Source organism: Vicugna pacos, unplaced genomic scaffold (assembly GCF_048564905.1).
Source record: "Vicugna pacos unplaced genomic scaffold, VicPac4 scaffold_20, whole genome shotgun sequence".
Classification (NCBI taxonomy): domain Eukaryota; kingdom Metazoa; phylum Chordata; class Mammalia; order Artiodactyla; family Camelidae; genus Vicugna; species Vicugna pacos.
In genome coordinates this window covers 90919186-90940183 of record NW_027328741.1, presented here as the reverse complement: position 1 = coordinate 90940183, position 20998 = coordinate 90919186, and the positions used below count along the sequence as shown (strand labels likewise).

The 20998-nt window shown below is 45.2% G+C and overlaps 1 long non-coding RNA gene across 1 annotated transcript; it reads left to right on the top strand.

Annotated features, from left to right (window-relative positions):
* The first annotated feature begins 1189 nt into the window (after positions 1 to 1189).
* LOC140693734 (uncharacterized) lies at positions 1190 to 20760 on the top strand. Its single transcript, XR_012069430.1, has 5 exons — positions 1190 to 1464; positions 4128 to 4278; positions 5036 to 5143; positions 20373 to 20443; positions 20594 to 20760. It is a non-coding gene; the product is annotated as an uncharacterized lncRNA (long non-coding RNA).
* The last annotated feature ends 238 nt before the right edge of the window (positions 20761 to 20998 follow it).

Genomic DNA, 20998 nt, shown 5'->3' with positions numbered 1-20998 from the left:
TCCTCCAGGTCACAAGGCTCAGTTCAGACTTCTGGGATGCAGAGACCTGCTCAGAGCCACTGTCACTGAGGAGGGAAGGGCCTCAGGCAGGAGGGAGGAGTTGCTGGATTTCACTTGCCCTGTTTGTCAAGTTTCAGCTCTGGTGATGTGTGGAACATGGGCTTAGCTTTGGGAATGTAAGAGGAGAGGTTCCTGGGGAAGGGCTGGCTTTTTCCTCTGATTGAGGTCCTACTGTGTGCCAATCACAGCAGTCCTCTGAGTCAGGGCTGGAAAGCCAGGCACAGAGAGGTCAGGGAGTTTCCAAGTCACACAACATTAGGGGCATCATTAGGGTCTGATGCAGACCTGACGCCCAGCCCACATTCTCTCTCCTTTCTCAGGACCATCATGATCCCACATGTCAGAATCACCCAGAGAGGCCCAGGTATGGGCACTGGGACCTTTCCTGCCTAACATGCCAGGAGCCTTAAGAGGGACGACAAGACACTTCCTGAGTCCATAATGCCCAGAGGCTGCTCTTAGCAAGAGGCTCAGCACACACTCCTGGATGAATCCTAGCTCTGTCCTGAGTCACTCTGTCCTCCCTGCCTCAGTTCTTCTGCCCACATGGGGCTGCAAACAGCAGCCACTTCACAAGGGTCTATGGAACCTCCAGGATCCTGGAAGCAGCGCCCTCACACAGGGAGCACGGTCTCCTTAACTTTTCCTCACCTCTTTGCTGGATGTAGAGTCCCAGAGGGGCACTGGCTTGTCCCAATTCTCACCCCAGATCAGGGTCCAGCAGGGGGTGGTGTCCAGGCTGGACTCTGTCCTCTGCCCCTTTTGGGGACCCTCATTCATTGCCCCTTGGCTGCCTGGACACTGTCTTCCAGGGGCCACTCTGTGCCTCCCACACCTACCTAGCATCCACCCACCCTGGGTTACTCCAGCGCCCTCTGGCCCTTGGCCACACACCTACTCCGTGTTGAGTGGAAATGAGGTGACCGACATGCTGGGCCTCCTGGACAGTCTGGAGGAGCCCGATATCCCCAACCTGCCCACCACACCAGGTGCCCAAGATGGGGAGAGGGTGTGCCTCCATTCATACTCTGATTTGCTCAGATTCTCAGCACCTACTTTGCTGGGTGGATATGGGGGCAGAGGTATGATGTAAAAGCAGGAGACATGGACAGCAGACCATGAGAAGGGGGCTAGCCCAGGCTGGTCTCATAACCCCCTTAGATTTGACTTTATCATCTTTAAAGTGGGACAGACTCTTGTGAGGTGAGCAGGATCCTGACCCATAGCCAGGCACTGTCCTACACACCTTAGAGAAGCTTACTGACTCCTCATGAAAATCTGTGGGGCAGGGACAGGCATTATCACCCATTTCTGCAGAAGTAACTGAGGCGCAGAGAGAACAGCTGAGGTGACCACCCCAGATTACAGAGCCCAGGTCATCTGGTTCCAGTGTCCAGGCTCATGGTAAGTGCCCATTCTGGGTTTTCCTCCTCCCTTCATCCTCCACTGGGACCCATGGCCGCAGCCTCATCTCAGTGTGATTGTTCATGGGGAGCAGGGTGGTTGCACTGAGGGCCCGTTTCTCTGAGGACTGCTTTCCCAGAAGGCTCAAGGGGTTGACTGTATTCACTACTGGACACCCAGGCCTGGGCCCAGGCCAGCCACACTGCAAAGCCTGAATCAGTGATTGTTGAGTGAATACCTGAACCTCTGCGTGTATCTGCATGTTGCCCCCATTTCCTCATCTCCACAGCTGGCTACCCGGCCAAAACGTTGTGTAATCAGGCCTGGGCCAGGGACAGTCAAGGGGACCAGAGCTGCTCAGCTGGGGACAGGAAGCCTCAGGGGCCCTGTGGCTGTCCCAAGCACCTCCTGGGGCAATTCACAGGGAAACCCAGACAGCTTCCAGGAACAGCAATCAGGTCCCAATCCCAGGGGTATAGGGTAGGTCTTGAGGGGTGTTCCTGAGACTGACTTTGTGTATGAAGGGGGCCTGGGGGTCAGGCTGCTTTCAACGTCCATTCCAGGCCCACACCCCTGCTGGCAGCATGGAGCTAGTCATAAAGGACACAGGTCGTGGGGCCAAGGCTATAGCAGGGCTCTGTTCCCTCTCTGTGGCTCAGTGTCCTCATCTGTAACAGAGAACTAGTAACAGGGCCATGGGAGGGCTCACTGAGACCCTCCTCTGTGGCTTTGGTTGGACACTGCCCTCTCTCTGCTCAGTGCCCTTCTCTGTAACAGAGAACTAGTAACATTTTTCTTAGCCCGTTTTGGCCCCATTTTTCTGAGTCTCTTTCTACATTGGGCCCAGGGCTTTCACAGAGATCACAGACTTGGGATGTAATCAGAGTGTGGTCACAGCCCTAGTGGTCTCAATTGAGGCCAGAGGAGCTTCAGGGGGGGTGGGAATCCAGAACTGCTTCATGGAGGAGGTAAGATCTGAGCTGTGTCCCCAAGGATGGGCTGTCATCTAGCTGAGGCCTGGCATTGAGCAGGACCCATGTACATGGTTAATGAGGGTGTGAATGAATGGATGGGCACCCCTCTAACAGAGAGTGAGGGGGGAGTCCCCTAGGCCAAAGCAGGAAACACAGGGCACCCTGGGGGAGCAGAGGGCGGGGCTGCAGTGTGATGCCTGCCTCACCCTTTATGGGTGTCTTGCCACCACTTTAGCGTGTGTTCTGTTGGATTTAAAGCCCTTTCCTCTCCTCTGCTAAAGTATCCTGCTCTTCATTCCCAGCAACATCCGCCTGTGTCACCTCAGTGTCCCCAAGTGGACCTGGACCTGTCTTGTGGGAGATTGTGAAGAGGGATTTGGTGTGCATCCCAAGAATGAAGTGGGAGGGAGAGGATAATAGGGACCTCCATAGGGGATCATGGGCTGGGAGACATCGGAGGGGTGGGGAAGGCAGAGCCTCAGAGCTGTAGGATCCTGCTAGTGGTGGCTCCTTCACGAGGGGCTTCACAGGAAGGAAGTAAACATGGGGTAAAGGCAGAGCTCAGTTTGGGGCTTGCTGACATGGAACAGCTCATCACAGAGATGTCCAGAGGAGCTGGATGTAGGGAACGAAGATGCCACTGATGTCAGGGTCAAAGCCTGAGACCCAGATATGGTGGGGCGGTGGTGCAGGGGTAGGGGCTTGAGGATATCAAGATGTTCATTCATTGGGGTCCTCAGGGTGGGGACCTTCATGTTCACTTCATAGCCACCTGGTGCCTGACAGAGTTAGGCTTAGGGAGGTCACTGAGTAGACACGTGCCGATAACCTAGATTCTCCTCTTTCCACATAAAGTCCCTGGTGTGAAGCCAGCAGGCACTCTTCAGAGTCATACACCCTCACCCATGGGCTCTCTGTGTGCCTAGAGCCCAGTGGCCCCTTACCTCCCACTCCCCACTGCAGGACCCTTTGCACACCTGCATTTCCACAAGCTATAAAACATCTTCTCTTGCTGTGTGTTTACCCTATGAAACCTCATTGCCCCAGGAAGAGAGAACTCACATCCTTCCCTTATTAAATTGGTAAAGCCTTTTGTTCAGAGAAGCCCCTGACAGATCTCACAACCAACAAGGTACCTGTGCATGAATTGATCATGCAGCCCCCTCCTCCTTGTGTGCACAGCACCCCCCCAATAACAGATCCCACACACTCAACATTGGCTCTCGTGTAGGCACCTCTTGCCTGTGTGGCCTGATGTTGCCTATAGCAGTGTCCCTATTGAACTTTACTAAACCCTTCTCAGACGCTGGTAATTCTTTGCCAACCCAAGTAATTAGCCTGCCATTGTGCCCACAACACCTGAAACAGAGTTGACTAAATTATGCAGACTGATGATGCAGGTTAATTTGCTATAAAGGTGAAATCAAGGTTTACAAATGAAAGCAACATACATACTCAAGGCAGGACTAAGAACTCACACGGATAACTAAGACCCTCCACATACATCCCACTTTGCCCTTAGGGCCTTTGGGATGGCTGCTCTTTCAGCCAGGCTCTCTCTCCCCCTGCTTCTTAAACACCTCCAGGAATCTGCTCAAATGTCCTCCCTGACCTTATTTTTCTCCATGGAACATATCACCTCCGGACATTGTGTATATTTTACTTAATTTTCTCTGTGTCCCCCACCAGGCTGTCTGCTGCATGAGGATGGAGACCTGACTGCTTCACTACCTGCTGTGCCCGGTATCTGGAACCCACCCAACACAGTAGGACCTCAGAGATTGTGTGACGGGTGTGTGATCACTGTAGGCCACAGACAAAAGCCTTCCCAGCAGTCATGGTAAGAGTCATTCATACTCTACTTACTGAGCCCTACTGTGTGCTGGTTACTGACCTGGGTGGGAGGCATGCAGTGGATTAGACACAGTGAGCACACACAGCATGTTAGGAGGGACCTGTGCTCTGGAGAGCACATAAGGCTGGGGGAAGTCAGGAGTGCAGGAGTGGAGGAGAAGAGGGCCAGGTGGAGACAGTGGTGCCAGAGGAGACAGAGAGGTGGGGCCCAGGTCGTGTAGGGCTTTATGGCTCCTGTGAGGGCTTTTCCTCAGGGCAGCGGAACCATGGCTGGGTACGGAGCAGGGGCCCGTGTCCTGAATGCTATGCAGGAAATGGAGCAGGTGTCTGCTGGGGAGATGTGCTTGGAGGAGGCTGTCCCTGTAGACTGTGCAGGCAGAGAAGGCTCCTCTGAGGAGGTGACATCTGAGCTGAGCCCTTGTATGGACCGTGTTTCCACCTTCTGTAGACTGGATGCTTTCATCTGCCCTGCAGCCCTGTGCAGGACACACCCTGTTCTCAGTCACCTGGACTTGGCCTCCTGCCTCCCTTGTGGGCCCTCCCACCCCAGAAGGAGTCCTTCTAGATCTAACTCACTACCTCCTCCACTGGACTTGGACTCACACTGAGCCACTGTCCACCTGCCCAACTCACCCAGAGTCAAGTCCAGAAACTTGGGGGAGCCCCTCCACCACAGAGCCCATGAACTTACTCAAATGGCCAGTCCTCAGCCTGCTCACATGCCTCACACTCCCCTCCTGCAGAAACCCTGTGACAGATCATGTCCACAGCACCCTGCTCCTCCGATCCTGACCCCAGGCTTTCCCATGGGGTGTGACCCCGCATGGGTTGCAGTCCCCTCCTCCAGTCTGGTGAGTAGAAACTACCTTTTCTTTTTTCTTTTGTTAATATATTTATTTTTTTAATTTTTATTTTATTGAGTTATAGTCAGTTTGCATTGTTGTGTCAATTTCCAGCATAGAACATAATTTTGTCAATTGTGTTTACTCTTTCAAGAAACCATCTCTTGGCTTGATTTTTTCAAATGTTCCTTATATCTCTATTTTATTTATTTCCTCCCTGATCTTTATTATTTCCTTCCTTCTGCTTACTTTTGTTATTTTTGCTCTTCTTTTTCTAATTCTTTTAGGTGGTAAGTTTGATTGTTTATTGCAGTTGTTCCTCGTTTTTGAGGTAGACCTGATTCTCTCGCTATAAACTTCCCTCTAAGCACTGCCTTTTCTGGATCCCATAGGTTCTGTATGGTTGTGTTTTCATCATCATTTGTCTGAATGTGTTTTTTATTTCTTCTTTGATTTCATCATCCACCCATTTTTTTTTAAAGTAGTATGTTGTTTAACCTCCATACTGTCATTTATTTCTCCTTTATTTTTCTGTAGTTCATTTCTAGTTTCATGGTATTGTGGTCAGAAAAAGTTGCTTCAAATATTTTCTATCTTCTTCAAATTGTTAATACTTCTTTTGTGACAAAGTATATGATCTATCCTAGAAAATGTGGTATGTGCACTTGAGAAGAATGTATGTTCTATTTTAGGGAAATATAATGTTCTGAAAATATTACCCAAGACAAATTGTTCTATTGTATCATTTAATTTCTATGTTGTCTTATTAATTTTATGTATGGAATATCTGTCCAGTGATGTTAATGGATTGTTAAAGTCTTCTACTGTGATTGTGTTCCGATCAAATTTTCCCTTTTTATCTGTTAGTATTTTCTTGTTATCTGTTATGTATTTAGGTGCTCCTATGTTGTGTTCATATATGTTAATGAGTGAAATATCTTCATCTATGACTCCTGTAATCATTATAAATTGTCCTTCTTAATCTTTCTTTATAATCTTTGTTTTAAAGTCTATTTTATTTGAAATCACTGTTGATATTCCTGCTTTCTTGTCATTTCCATTTGTGTGGAATATCATTTTCAATCCTCTCACTTTCAATCTATGTGTGTCCTTCTCCCTAACGTGGGTCTCTTCTATACAGCGTATTGTAGATACTTGCTTTATTATCCACTCTGCACTCTATGTCCTTTGATTAAAGCATTTAGTCCACTGACATTTATATTAATTATTGATAGAAATGTGTTTATTACACTTTGAACTTTGTTTTGTAGTTCATTTTGTATTTCCTCTTTGTTCCTTACTTTTCCTTTTTGTGGTTTGATAATTTTCCTTTTTATTATCTTGGTGTCTTTTTAGTTTTGTGACTCTATTGTAACTTTTTGGCTTGTGGTTAACCTACTTTGTACATATATTAACCCATTACTATATCTGTTTGTTTTAAACAGATATTAATATAAGCTCAAACCCATCCTACCAAGAACAAAAAAGAGAGAGAGACAGAGAGAAAGAGAGAGAGAGAGAAACCTGTATATTTTCTTGCTCGCCTCTCCCACCCTTAATGATTTAGATGCCCTCTTTTATGATTTCATGGTTATTCTGTTGTAATTCATTGTAGCAATCACCTTTCCAATTATGGTTTTCTCCTTTTTGTAGCATCCTGCTTCTTTTCTATTTAGAGTAGGTCTTTCAATATTTCCTTTAGCATAGGTTTAGTGTTGCTAACTTCTTTTATTTTTTGCTTGTCTGTGAAGTTCTTTATCTCTCCTTCTATTCTAAAGGATACCCTTGCTGGATAAAGTATCCTAGGCTGCATCATTTTTTCATTCAGGACTTTGAATATACCTTGCTTCTCCCTTCTGGCCTTTACTGTTTTTGTAGAGAAATCAGCTGAAAGTCTTATGGGGGTTCCCTTGTATCTCATTCTTTGTTTTTCTCTTGCTGCCTTTAGAATCATTTCCCATTCTCAACCCTGGTCATCCTGATTGTAATATGTCTTGGTGTGGGTCTGTTTGGGTCCTCCTTGTTTGGGACGCTCTGTGTTTCCTGTACTTGGATATCTGATTCCTTCTTTAGGTTTGGGAAGTTTTCAGTCGTGATTCCTTCAAATATCTTTTCAATCTCCTTTGTTCTTTCTTCTCCTTCTGAGACCCCCATTATGAGTAGGTTGGCATGCTTTATGTTATTCCATAGGTCCCTTATATTGCTTTCATTGGTTTTTATTTGTTGTCTCTCAGCTGTTTTGTTGTCCTGTCTTCTAAGTCACATATTCATTCCTCTCAATTATCCAGCCTACATTTTACATCCTTTACCTCAACTCTCATCTCAGCAAATGAGTTTTCCAATTTTCACTGGCTCCTCTTTAGAGTTTCAATTTCGTTATTTGACATATTCTCTGTCTCTATACACAATCTCTTTTAGTTTCTTCAGTACTTTGATCACTCCTTTTTTGAAATCATCTAGTAGACTATCAATGTCTATTTCATTGATTGTTCTTTCAGGGGGTTTATCTTGTTCTTTTAATTGAGACAGGTTGCTCTGCTTTTTTATCTTGCTTATATCTCTCTGGCACTATGGCTTATGGAGTATCAATTATCTACTGTGGTCTTTTAAGAGTTTACTTATTTATATAAAATGGATGCAGAAATAAAACTAAGCACAAAGAAATTAGTTTTAAAAGCAGTATAATCAATAACAGAAGAACATATTGAAACAAGATAACAATTGAGTTGGGATGAATTTTTAAAATATTAAAGGAAGAAAAAATATTTGACAACAGAGTATAATCACAACAGAAGAAAAAAACAAGGATAAAAATGAAATTAGACAAATTGAAAGATAATAATAAAACTATTTTAAAAGAAAATTTTAAAAGGGATTAAAAATAGAAATATAAAAATTATTTAAGAAGTAACATTTAAAAAGTAAAAGAAAATGGAACAGAAAAAGAAAAGAGTATGTTCCCGTGGAGATTGTGTGCCCTTAGTAATTTTATCAAGAGGTCCTTCTTAAATATGTGTGGTTACCAAGTCTTACTTCTGTGCCTTTTGTCTGTTATCCCTTTGGTTAATGATGTGGCCATTAACCTGTTAACCAGAGCCTACCCTGGCTATTGAATGGGGACTCCTCTTTGTTTTGTGGTTGTCACAGCTCCTGCCCTTGCCTTGCTTCATGAACTCAGCTCGTTGTTTCCAGAGACCCTCTGGTCACACCCTTGGTCTGTGCTGCTCCCAGTGCCTGTAGGTAGACATGTCACATCTCCTCCCAGTGCTGCATCTTGGTGCTGCACTCCTACATGGTAGGTGGGCAGGTTGTGCCCCTTCCCAATGCCGTGTCCAGGTGCAGCAGTCCTCCACAATAGTTGGGTTGGTTGCTCCCATATTCAGTGCAACTCCCCACTCCACATCTGTTCCACACTCTGTGGGTGGGCTTGAGGCAAATGGCCACACCAGCCCTAGTCCCTGCTCTTTGCCAGATCTTTGCTCCTTGTTCACTTGTCTTAGAGGTGTGGGTTCGTAGAGGCACCAGGACAGAAACTTCCTATATGTCTGGGGATGTAAACAAGTCTCAGTCCCACCTATGAGGTTGCAGAACTGCCAGGTACATATTCAGGTTTCAACCCCATGTCTGCCTGGGTGGGTATGATGGCTGTGGCTGAGCCTCATCTCTCTTATTCTGAGAAATCACCAGTTATGTTGCCATGAGTCAGCAGAAACAAAGGACGAAACACCCCTTCCCCCAGGCAAGCCAGCAATATTGCTTTGCTTTATTTTTTTTCTTATTTTATGGGAGGCCCAGGCTGTTCTGACCTGTATACAATCCAAGCAGATGTCCACAGCACACTGCAGTCCCCCAGGGTTACCTATGTACAGTCATCCAGAGTCTGCCTGGATCCAGCAGCCTGTCCCTTCCCATCCCTGATTCACTTCTAGGTTTGGGGGTTGTTGTCACACTTTGTGCCCATTTAACTTAATTCTGTCAGTCAAGGGTGGTTCTGTACACATCTGGGCCTCAGAGGTTCCCTGTCCATCCTGCTGACCTCTCCGTTGGAAAGAGGGAGACCCAGTCAACCAGCACTATCCCTCCTTTGCTGCTCCCTCTTCAAAGGACCAACCCCAAGCCATTTTGCATTTTCTTCCTTCTTTTTTCCTTTTCTCCTACCAGATTGGAGTCTCCTTGCAGTGTTGCTGGAATGGCACATGGTTCTGAGTTTCCTGCAACAGCAGGCTTATGTCCTTCCTGCATGGCTAGTTGAATATGACTCAGACCTTGGTCACTTGCAGGAGCAGGCTAGTTTTCTCACTGCTGGGATGGTGGAATCAGACCCTGTCCTGAGTCTTCTGCAGAAGCAGCTCCAGGTCTTCCTGCAGGGCTGTTGGAACATGACCCATCACTGGTTCTGCTTCAGGAGTAGGCACAGAGTCTCCTTGCAAGGATAGTGTAATTGGTCCCAGCTCAGGGATCACTACAGGGCTGATTAAATGTGTCCTGGCTCTGTGGTTCCTGCAAGTGTAGATTCTGTGTCTCCCTTCAGGGTTGGTTTAGTGGGACCCATTCCTGGGTCTCCTGTAGTAGTAGGCTCAGAGTCTCCCTGCAGGGCTGGTGGAATGGGCCCCTTCTCTAGGTCACCTGCCAGAACAGATTTGGACTCTGCCTTCAGGCTGGTGGAATTGGGCCTGTTCTTGCATCTCCTGCAGGAGCAGGCCTTGGGTCTTCCTGGAAGAATACTGTAATATGACCCATCTCTGGTTCTCTTGCAGGAGAAGCTCATGGTCTCCCTAGAAGGTTAGCAGAATTTGTCCCATTCCTTGGTCCAAGGCTCAGGGTATCCCTGCAAGGTTGGTGGGATGGGACCTAGTCCTGTGTCTCCTGCAGTAGCAGGTTCTGTTCTCTTTGCAGGGCTGGTGGAATGTGACTCCACCCTGTGGTTCTTTTGCAGATGCAGGCTCAGGGACCCCACCAGAACTGATGGCTTTTAGTCTCCTATGGGAGCAGGTGAGGGATTCCCTGGAGAGCTGTTGGAATTGGTCCCAGTCCTGGGTCTCTTACAATTGCAGGCTCAGTGTCTCCCTGGAGGGTTTGTTGAATATGACTTGGCTGTGGGTATGCTGCAGGAGCAAGCTCAGTGTTTCCATGCAGGGTTGGTGGAATGGGATCTAGTTCTGGCTCTCCTGCAGGAGGAGGCTGGGGTTCTCCCTGGAGAGGCTGATGGAATTGGACTGGGATGTCTGTCTCCTGCAGGAGCAAGCCTATGGATTACCTGCAGAGCTGGTAGAATGTCACACAACTCTTGTTCTTCTGCAGGAGCTGGCTCATATTCTCTGTGAATGGCTTGGTCTCCCCCAGGAGCAGGTTTGTAGTCTCACTACAGGGCTGGTGTTATGTGACCCGCACTGTGTTTTCTGCAGATACAGTCTTAGTGTTTGACTGCAGGTTTGGTGGAATGGGACTAAGTTCTGGGTTTCCTGGAGTAGCAGGCACACGGTCTCCCTTCTGGGGTATTGGAATGTGACCCAGTCATGTGTTTCCTGCCGAAGTGGCCTCAGGATATCCCTGCAGGGCTGTTGGAATTGTACCTCACTGTGTATCACCTGCAGGATAAGGTTTGTGCTCTCCCAGCAAGGCTGGCGTATTTGGACCTATTCCTGGGTCTCCTGCAGAAGCAGGCTTTCAGTCTTCCTGCAGGGCTTCTGGAATATGACATATCTCTAATTTTCCTGCAGGATCAGGCTTGTGGGTCACCCAGCAAGGCTAGTGGAATTGGACCCACTTCAAGGTCTTAGTGCATGATTGATGGAATGGGACCCAGTCCTGGGTCTCCTGCAGGAATTGGCTCAGAGTCTTCCTGCAGGACTGGTGAAATTGGACCAATTCCTGAGTCTCCTGCAGGAGGAGGCCCTGCATCTTCCTGGAGGGATGGTGGAAAATGACAGAGATCTGTTTCTCCTGCAGAAACAGGCTCAAGGTCTCCCTACAAGGCTAGTGTAATTGGACACATTACTGGATCCATTGCAAGTGAAGGCATGATGGTCTTCCTATGCAGCTGGTGGAATGTGATTCGGCTCTCAGTCTCCTGCAGGAGTAGGCTAGGGTCTCCTTGAAAGATTGGTGAAATGGGACACAGTGCTGTGTCTCCTGCAGTAGCAGGCTCAGGTTCTCCCTACAGTATTGGTAAAATTGGACCTGGATCTAATTCTCCTGCAGTAGCAGACTGAGGGTATACCTGCATGGCTGGTTTAGTGTGAAGGAACAGCAAGTCTTAATACATTGGCCCACTCCTGGGAAAAGGATAAACAGGGCTTGGTGCATGGTCTCTTGTATTGTCTGAAAAAGCCCCTTGAGATGTGTTGATTCTGATGACCTCTTCCAAGAACTTGAACACTTTTAGAATCTGCCCATTCATCTTGTTTAGACTGAAGGAATCTGCCTTTCATCAGTTCTTGGAATAGAGATCAACACAAAAGGAAAGAGGGAAGAAAAAAATACCAATCTATCTGTTGAGAAATCAGCTGAAGACATTAAAAAGTTCTCTTGCAATACACTTGTTTCTATTTTGGTGCAATTAGAATCATTTCCTTATTATCAATTTTTGCCATTTAAATTAGAATATATATTGTTGTAGGCCTACTGGGGTTCGTTATGCTTGGACGCTCTGTGCTTGTTGTGTTGAGATAGCCGGTTCTATATTTGGTTTAAGAAAATTTCAGTCTGATTTCTTCAAATACCTTTTCAAACCATTTGTCTTTATTCTTTTCCATGTGGGATCCCTATGAGTCATACACTGGTATGTTTTCTCTTATCCCAGATTTCATTTGCATTGCTTGCATTGGTTTTCACTAGCTTTTCTATGTCGTGTTCTGACTGAGTGATTGCGGTTATCCTGTTTTCTAAGTCATTTATTTGTTCCTGTGCATTATCTAGTCCGATTTGGACTGTCTTTAGCTTAGCTATTCTCACCATTGAGTTTTCTGATTATATTTGGCTCATCTAAAGTGTTTCTCTTTCCATTTATACTAGCCTGCATTTGTATTCATAGACTCAAGATTTCCTTCAATGTTTTTATGTCCTCCCTTTTCAAGTCATGTTCTATTAAATTTTGGGGGTCTAATACATTGGATGTTCTTTCAGGAGACTCCTGTTTTTTGAAAATTTGGAATAGTTCTTTTAACTTTATTATATCTCTCTATCGCTATGGGTTAAGGATTATCAGTTATCTATTATAGACTTGAACAGCTTTTGAAAGTGAAATCATTTCTGTGCACATTTAGTTTTAATGCTGTGAGGATTGTTTTTGGTATGTAATGATGCCATGCATTCCTTCTGTGTCTGTTGCCTGTTATATCTATGATTGCTACTGCGGTTTTTGTTGTGGTGAATATAACCTATTCTAGTAAAGTTAGCAGAGTGTCATTTTGGTTAAATGTTTATCATAGCTCTGACAGTGCTGGGACTACTAATTTTTGCTGGAATAGAGGTTTCCAAATGGTTTCTGGGCTGCAGGCTGGATATGTGGAGAGGGAATTGTTCCAATACACACTCATGAAAGTGCATTCGTCCTCACTGTTGCCACGGAAAAGTCAAAATTTTATAGTGGGTTCCCTCAGGTTCTCTGCAAACAAAAATAAAAGTGGAAACAAATCTAATGATGTCACGCATTAGAACCTGCTGAAACAATCCTGCAGTGCCACAATTGGGTCCTTAGTGTAGTACTGGGTCAGCACCACAACTATAGTTGCATTAGCATGTGGTAGGCAAGGTTGATGGAAAGGCTTCAAATTCTCCTATTTTTCATCAGATCTCTGCTCCAAGAACTTTTGTCAATAAGGCATGGGAACTCAAAGGCAAGCCTGGAGCATTTCAAAAACCTCTGCACTGGACAATAAGAAATTTCAATCCTGCCTATGAAAGTTGCAGATCTTTTGGCTATAGAATCTTATTTCAACACTAAATTGCCCTGGATTCTAGAAACCAGATAAAGATGGCTCTGATTGAGACCATTTCTCCTTTATGGAGAAAATGAGCAATTATACTGTGGATGTGAAAAGACTGTGACAAAGTCCCTGGGTTACTAAGCTAATCCACAACACATATGCCAGCAGATTTAATATTAAGAGAGGACCCAGGCAGATCTGTTCTCTAGATAGTACCAACCACAGCCCAAAACAATCTCCAAACCCCTGGGAATAAATTTGTGACATCAGCCACACCCCTAACACACAGATTCCACAGGCACTCCTAACTCAAAATTGGCAGATGGAGTATTGGTCTGGGAATCAATTGCAGAGAAATTTTGTGATTATTGCTTTCAGTTATGTCAATCAAACGTCCACTATGCACTCTTTTAACCCTCAGCGCATCGTCTTCCATCTTAAATGACCTGTCCACTTTAGAGTGTGCATCCCAGTAAAACAGTTTCCCCTTTACTGCTCCTTCACCAAAGGTCAGGACCTGTACTGATTTCCATTCTCTACTTTGCCTTCTACTCTTTCCAGGTTATGTGAGAATTCTTTCTGACTTTTGAAGTAAGAGATGTTTGGCCATTATTCAGCAGGGATCCTGAGCCAAGGGCCGGGAGAGTGGATGTTTATCTTGCTGTATATATGGGAGAGAGTGAGCGAAGCTTGCACTGGTACTCTGCCAGTTTGGCATAGATAAATTAACACAATTTAGACATAACTCACAGACACTTGATCCTTGTTTAGATATTTTTCTCTATATCAATTGTGGAAGGATGTTTTCGAAGATTCCAAGTCTGACAATGTGTACATACCTCCATTGCAGACTTTCAAATAGTTAACAGAATTGAATTACATACTATGGGAAGTGTATCAAAATAAAGATAATTTTAGAAATATACTAAATCTAACTACAAGACAGAGTTGCCATATTTAGGTATCAGCTTGAAATACCCAAATAAGAAAAATACACAGAAAATATAAATTAGCAGCCAAAAGTCATGAAGGAGGCAGGTCAACACTTTTCTCTTGGTGCTTCCAACACTAAGAAAAAAAATGAAATAATTCTTAGAATCATTAACAACCACAACCATGGGTTTCCATTGTTCATGTGGTGCCCTTTCCTAATAATGGCACATACTGGTCAATGTTGGCGATTCAAGGGGCAACATTACTATTTAGGAAAGCACAAAGAAATCCAAACAATGTATTTTTATATAGGCTTGGTTTCAATAGCACTTAGAGACATTATAGATACGAGAACACTGCAAAAGTTTTGCTAGGCTATTGAGAATCATGTGCTCTTCTATGAAAGATGAGAATGTTTAATCATCCAATTATGTTGAGAAACACAATTAAACCTGACAAATATGGCAACCACATATTTGCACCCGGTACATGCCTGAAGGGAAAAATGGTCCACAAAAAAAGTGTCACTACATATCTATGCCAACAATTACACTTCATTTCAATAACAGAATTATAATAGTTACAAATACTGTTTTGAAAAACTGAGGATAAATAAATATTCAAATTCAGGCAAAGAATCCACTCACTTACAAAACACCGTTCACACCAAAGTAGATATAACCCCAGCATGATCTGAACCTGGGGGAAGGTCATCATTTCACAGTGTGAGCTAAGAATTCAAACCAACCTATTTTAGTCCAGAGTAGTTGACCATGGAGGAGTTCACTGTTGTGCACAGAATGTGAAGGTGGAGGAACTCTGAATCTAGGAGGGTCTTCCTGTGCTCCTACTGGCTTCAATGCAGTTCAAGGGCTGATTCTCTGAAATGTATAACTGAGTGAAGGGGAGGGAAAAGCAAGTGCTTGAGAGCAAGGAACAACCCTGGGAAAAGGCTTAGCAGGGCTTGGTGCTTGGTCGTCTGAGTGGTTTGTAAATGCCCCGTGGAACGTTTGGAATTTCAAGACATCTTCGAAGAACATGAGAGCTTCTATCATTTCTATCTTCTCTTATGTTTTGGATGGAAGAAATCTTGGACATGTACTTGGAGCAGAGAATTAAGTACCTTCCTCAAGTGCACGTTCACATTCCACATGTTAATGACAGTATCAACGAGGCTCAATATGTCCATGAATGTCTTCCAAGCTTGGTATTCTCTACAGCTGTTTCCATGCCAGTATTATTCATTGTAGCAAAACAAATCTCATCAATGAGATAGCATCTCTCCTCAATCAATGCAGATATCTTTTCTGCCAGATTCACTTCGTGTCTCCTATAAAGTCAAATTCTAAAGGATTGGGCAATTCTGAAAGTACCTCGGAGAATCACCAGTGAGCAGATGACAGGCATTTCTTCCACTGTTTGCTCTTAAAGTTTCTGAAACTGACCCGTGAACACAGGCCATAGGGCAGCAACAGTATCTCGAACTTACACAGCTTCCCGGACCAAAGACTTAAGCCAAGCTCCACAGAGGGAGGCAGACCCTCCATCACACTGATCCACCCACAGAACTCTGCCAGGTTACCTAGGATCCACCAGCCACAACAAGCCTCGCGGTACACAACAATATTCCACCTGGAATCCAACAGATAACTGCCATCCCCAATGGCTGCTGCATCTTGTCAGTGTTGGGGGAGGGGCTGCATCCGACGAGAGGTTCCTAAGGTAAATGTGATTCTACCCACTAGCATCCCATGGGCCTTTCTTCTTCCCTCTTTCTTTGGTCCAGATCTGTATGCACAGTACCAACTGAGGGAAGTGTGTCCATTTTCAGTTAATGGTTTCACACGTCTTTAAACTTTCTAACAGTTCACAGCACACAGAGACCCAATAAAGGAAACTTATGTTCCTATATTATCCGTACACCCGGAACACATATCCGTCGGTTGATTTCTGCTGAAACACCCGCACTCTCAGGACATGGATCCATTTGGTTCATGGGGGCTGAAATTCCAAGAAATGAAACCAACCCCAATGTGCACTTTACTGTCTGTCTTTTTTGCCCTTAGTACACTATTGCAGAGCTAATTGTTTTTGTTATAGGCTTATGCCATTTCTTCTCTACATAGGGAAGAATATGGCATTCATTCATCCTGTTGGAAGACATGCAAGTCTATATCACGGACTAGGACTATATTTTCTTCCAAATTGGCATTTGGGTTAGGTCACGATATGCTCTTAAGAATCAATATTTACGAATATGAATGCACGCCTCTGATTTCCAAATACAAGTGTGTTGAGTACATGCAAGCCGCTATACTGGGTCGATGCGTGTTGAATGATCCTTGACATCACCTTGAGTATTTTCTTTTGAATAATCATGGTTCCTTTGGTATATGTCAGCCAACCATACACAGTTGGTGCTTGTTTGTTTGTTTGTTTGAATCTTTGTTGGCCTGCATACCGTTAGTTTTGCAAAAACATCAGGCCATGAATTTCTCGGTTCGCTTCAGAGAGTCATATAAGCTGATTCACTTAAGATAGTGCTTCCAATCACCAATGATTTCCTGCTTACCTCTCCCAACTTTAGGGTTTTGATGTCCTCCTTGCATTCTTCTTGTTTCTTCTTTGCTACTCATGCTCTTCTTGCATTTCCAATAAAGGTCTCTTCTTTCCACTTCACCTTGCTGATTTTTTATTCAGGGTAGATTTCTCAACCATTTTTGTAGGATAAGATTTGAACTGCTGAATTCTTTTAAGATGTGCCGGTCTGTGGAATTCTCTAGTTTTGCCGTTATTAGAAATGGCGGTCATGTGTCATAGGCTACCCTAGATGGCAGCATTTTCCCATTCAGGATGTGAATTATGTCCTGGCACTCCTCCCTGTCCTGCAATATTGCTGCCGAGGTATCAGCTGAAACCTCTCTGGAGGTTCCATTGTGACTATGTTGTTTCCTCCAGGTGAATTTTAAATCAATGGGATATTCGTGAACTTTGTTGATTTGAATCATACCGCTGCTGGTAGGTCTATAGGGATTCCACCTTCTTTGGACGCTGTGTACTTCCTGAATTTGCATAGATGACTCTTTCTTGGCTTTCAGCAAGTTTCAGTCTGATAATCCTACAGATAAGTTCTCAGACATTTTTTGTTTCTTTATCTCTTGCTTTTCCATCTGGGACTCTAATGAATTCTAGTCTTTCATGCCCTGTATTAACCCAGGATTCAACACAAATATTTCCATTGGTTTGCACTTGCTTTCCTATGTCTGCTTCTGACCGAGGGATTTCTGTTCCCCTGTCTTCACAGTCATTCACGCGTCCCTCTGCATTATCTAGTCTGCTAAGGACTGAATTTTAGCCCTGATATATTCACATCAATTGAGTATTCTGATATACTTTGGCTCGTCTTCAGATATTATCTTCCCCATTTTCTGGTATTATGCCTTATGTGATTCTGAGACTCTGATGTTTTTCAGTGATTTCCTGACCTCCATTTTCAACACTTGGTCTGGATAGCGTTTTGCAGTCTAGTTGTTTGAAAGCTTATCTTTTGGGCCTTCAATATCTTTGGAACTGAAAATGGTACTTATTGTTTCTTTTACTGTACTACTTCAAATCTACTGATCACGTAATATCAGGTATCTAATGTAGTCTTCTAGGGCTTTGTTAAGTGAAAATTTTAGACACTTGTGTCTACGCAATTCCATGGGATTTCTGTGAGGACAATTTCTCCTAGACATTGATGCCATGTTCTGTTCCTGTGTGTGCTGTCTGGTCTATCTCCAATTGCTGGTGTTGCCTTTGTTGTGATGAACACCCCATACTATTTCGATTTAGATAATCTCACTTTGATTACGCTTATCTCACAAATCTGAAAGAGCACAGGACACTTCCTCTGGTGGAAATGGAGCTTCTAAAGGTTCTCAGCTCTGCATTCTACTCTCTGTTATTTTGGAGTGTTTCCAGAAGAGCAGAGTGTGAGTGCGCTTGTGCTTTGTAGTGCCACGGGAATGTCCCACTGAAACCAGTTCTTCCAAGAGCTTCTCTGTCTACAGAAACACCAGTGGAAGCATATCTATGGATGTCACACATCAGGGCCTGCTGGAATGATCCCGCAGCCCGAACTTGGTGTCCTCGCTGCCGAACTGTGCCGGTGCCATCCAAAATGTAGCATCCGCTTTTGAGAGATAAACTGAAGGAAATCCTTCCTCTTCTCACGCTGTGGTCTTGAACCACAATTCCTTGTCCTCTCATCCTTGTGGCACGGGTGCACGAAGGCAACCACAGAGCTGTTGCACATCCTGAGCCTCAAATCAAACCATAATCACAGCCCAGGTTATGAATGTAGCAGATCCTAAGGCTTTTCATTCTGAATTCAAACCCAAGGCCCCCTGGATCCCTCAGACCCGATGCACAATATCTCCGATTCAGCCCCACACATGCTCTATTGGCAAAATGCCAAATTGGTCTCTGGTCCTGCAGATGCACTGGGTGTGGCCATGGGACATATCGATAATTTCAACTGCGCGCGCCAGGGTGGTTGCTTGCTCATTGGGGTCCCAGGTCGGTTTGCTCTCTTGATAGGACCCACCACATCCCACAACGCACTCCAGATCCCTGAGACTCAGCGTGTGCCACCATCCGTAGCCCTATCCCTCCCTGAACGCTGCCTCTGCTACCTCAAATTTGGCAGCTCGGAGCTTGGTCTCAGAATCAACTGTGGGGATATTTTGCACTGGATTCTTTGAGTTCTGTCAGCCAAGCATCTGCTGTGCACTCTTCTAACACTCAGCGCATCACCTTCAATCCCATGTCTCCTGTCTGCTTGAGAGTGTGCGTCCAAGTTAAAGAGAGTTTCACCTTTACTGCTCCATCAACAGGGCTCAGACCATGCACTGGTATCCATTCCCTGCTTTTCCTTCTCCTGCTTCCAGGTGTTCTGTGGCCTCATCCTGTCTTTGGAAGTAACAGACCTCCCTTCGGCAAGTGTCCTGTGCCAAGGGCTGGGTGAGTGGATGTTTCCATTGCTGTGTTCATGGGAGCGAGTGAGCGCAGGTTGCACTGCTTCTCTGTCAACTGGGCATCGATGAATCAACACTTTCCAGATACATTTCACAGAAATGTGATTTTTTTTTATCTCTTTGTTTCTATACAGCCGTGGTGGGAGGGATTGTCCGAAGACTCCAGTTTTGACATTGTGTTGATATCTCATTTGCAGTCTTTAAAAATTTAATAGAATTGATATAAATGTTTTGGGAGTTATACGAAAATGAAGTTAGTTTCTGAAACATACTAAATCGACCTAGAAGCCAGACTTGTCAATTTCGGTAACATTTTGTCAGCTCTAAGGAAAACATAGACAGATAGAATGCAAAGTAGCAGTCCGAACTGTTAAAGGGGTCATGTCAACTCTTTACTCTTGAAGCCTCCGAAACCAACAGGAACCATGAAATAACTAATGGAAACATGAAATAACCCCCAAGCTTGGATTCCCTTGTGCATGTGGTGCCCTTTACTCCCGATGACACCTACTGGTCAATGTTGGCATTTCAAGGTGTAACATCCCTCTCAAGGAAAATACAAGAGGAAACGAACTAAATATATACATTTAGCTTTGAATCCAAAGAACCTAGAGGCATTATAGCTATGAGAACCCTGCTGCAGCTATGCTAGGCTACTGAGAACCAGGTGTTCTTCTATCAGTGATGAGAACGCTTAATCATCCGATCACGTTGGCTAAAGCACTTGAATGCAACCAAGTCTGCACCCCCATGATAGATTGCCCCCGGGGGCTTGACTCAATTGAAAGACGGTCCACATAAGCTGTGTCTTTCATGTCATTGGCGACTTTTACAGTTCCGTTCACTATCTGACTTCTAATATTTACCTAGACTGTCTTGAAAAACGGAGGCCTAATACAGATTCAAGTTCAGTCAAAGATTCCCCTCACTTACCACACTCCCTTCACCCCAGAGAAGACATAAACCCAGCATTTGCTGAATCTAGCGGAAGGCCATCGTTTCTTTGTGGGAGCTAAGTATTCAATTCCTATCTATTTCATACGAGAGTATTTGACCTTTATGGGGTTCCCTGTTGTTCACAGAGGATGAAGCTAGAGGAACTCTGATTCTAGGAGGGGCTTGCTCTTCTCTTACGGGCTTCATTGCAGCTCAGGTACTGATCCCTCAAAATGGATGCCTGAGTGGAGGGGAGGGAAGAGCAAGTGCTTGATAGCTAGGCCCAAACCTGGGAAAAGGCTTACCTGGGCTTGGTGCACTTTGATCTGAATGGCTTGGAATTGCCCCTTGGGTCGTGTGGATTATCTGACCTCTTTCAAGAACATGAGCGTTTTGATCATCTCTGCCATCTCTTCTCTTTAGACGTCAGGGATCTTGGACCCGTTCTTGGAGCAGAGAATTGAGGAACTTCCTCCAGTCCACGGTGGCCCTCCGTATGTTTCTGCTAGTATCAGCGAGGTTCAATATGTCTCATGAATGCCTTTCGAGCCTGCTATCCTCTACAGCTGTCTCCAGGCCAGTATTCTCTATTGTAGCAGAACATCTCTCATCAATGTGTTCGCATCTCTCCTCAATCCGTGCAGCCATGTTTTCGGCCAGCTTCTCTTCGTGTCTCCCATAAAGTCGACTTCAACAGGACTGGGCAAGTCTGAAAGGACCTCGGAGCCTCTCCAGTAAGCTGAAGACAGGCAGATCTTCCACTGTCTGCCCTTTCAGGTTCTGGAAACTGACCCGTGAACTCAGGTCTTTGGGCAGCAGCAGTATCTCGAACTGACACAGCTTCCCGGAACAAAGACCTAAGCCAAGCTCCACAGAGGGCGGCAGCCCCTCCATCGCACTGATCCACCCACAGAACTCTGCCCGGTGACCTAGGATCCACCAGCCACAACAAGCCTCGCGGTACACACCAACATTCCACCTGGAATCCAACCGCTAACTGCCATCCCCAATGGCTGCTGCATCTTGTCAGTGTTGGGGGAGGGGCTGCA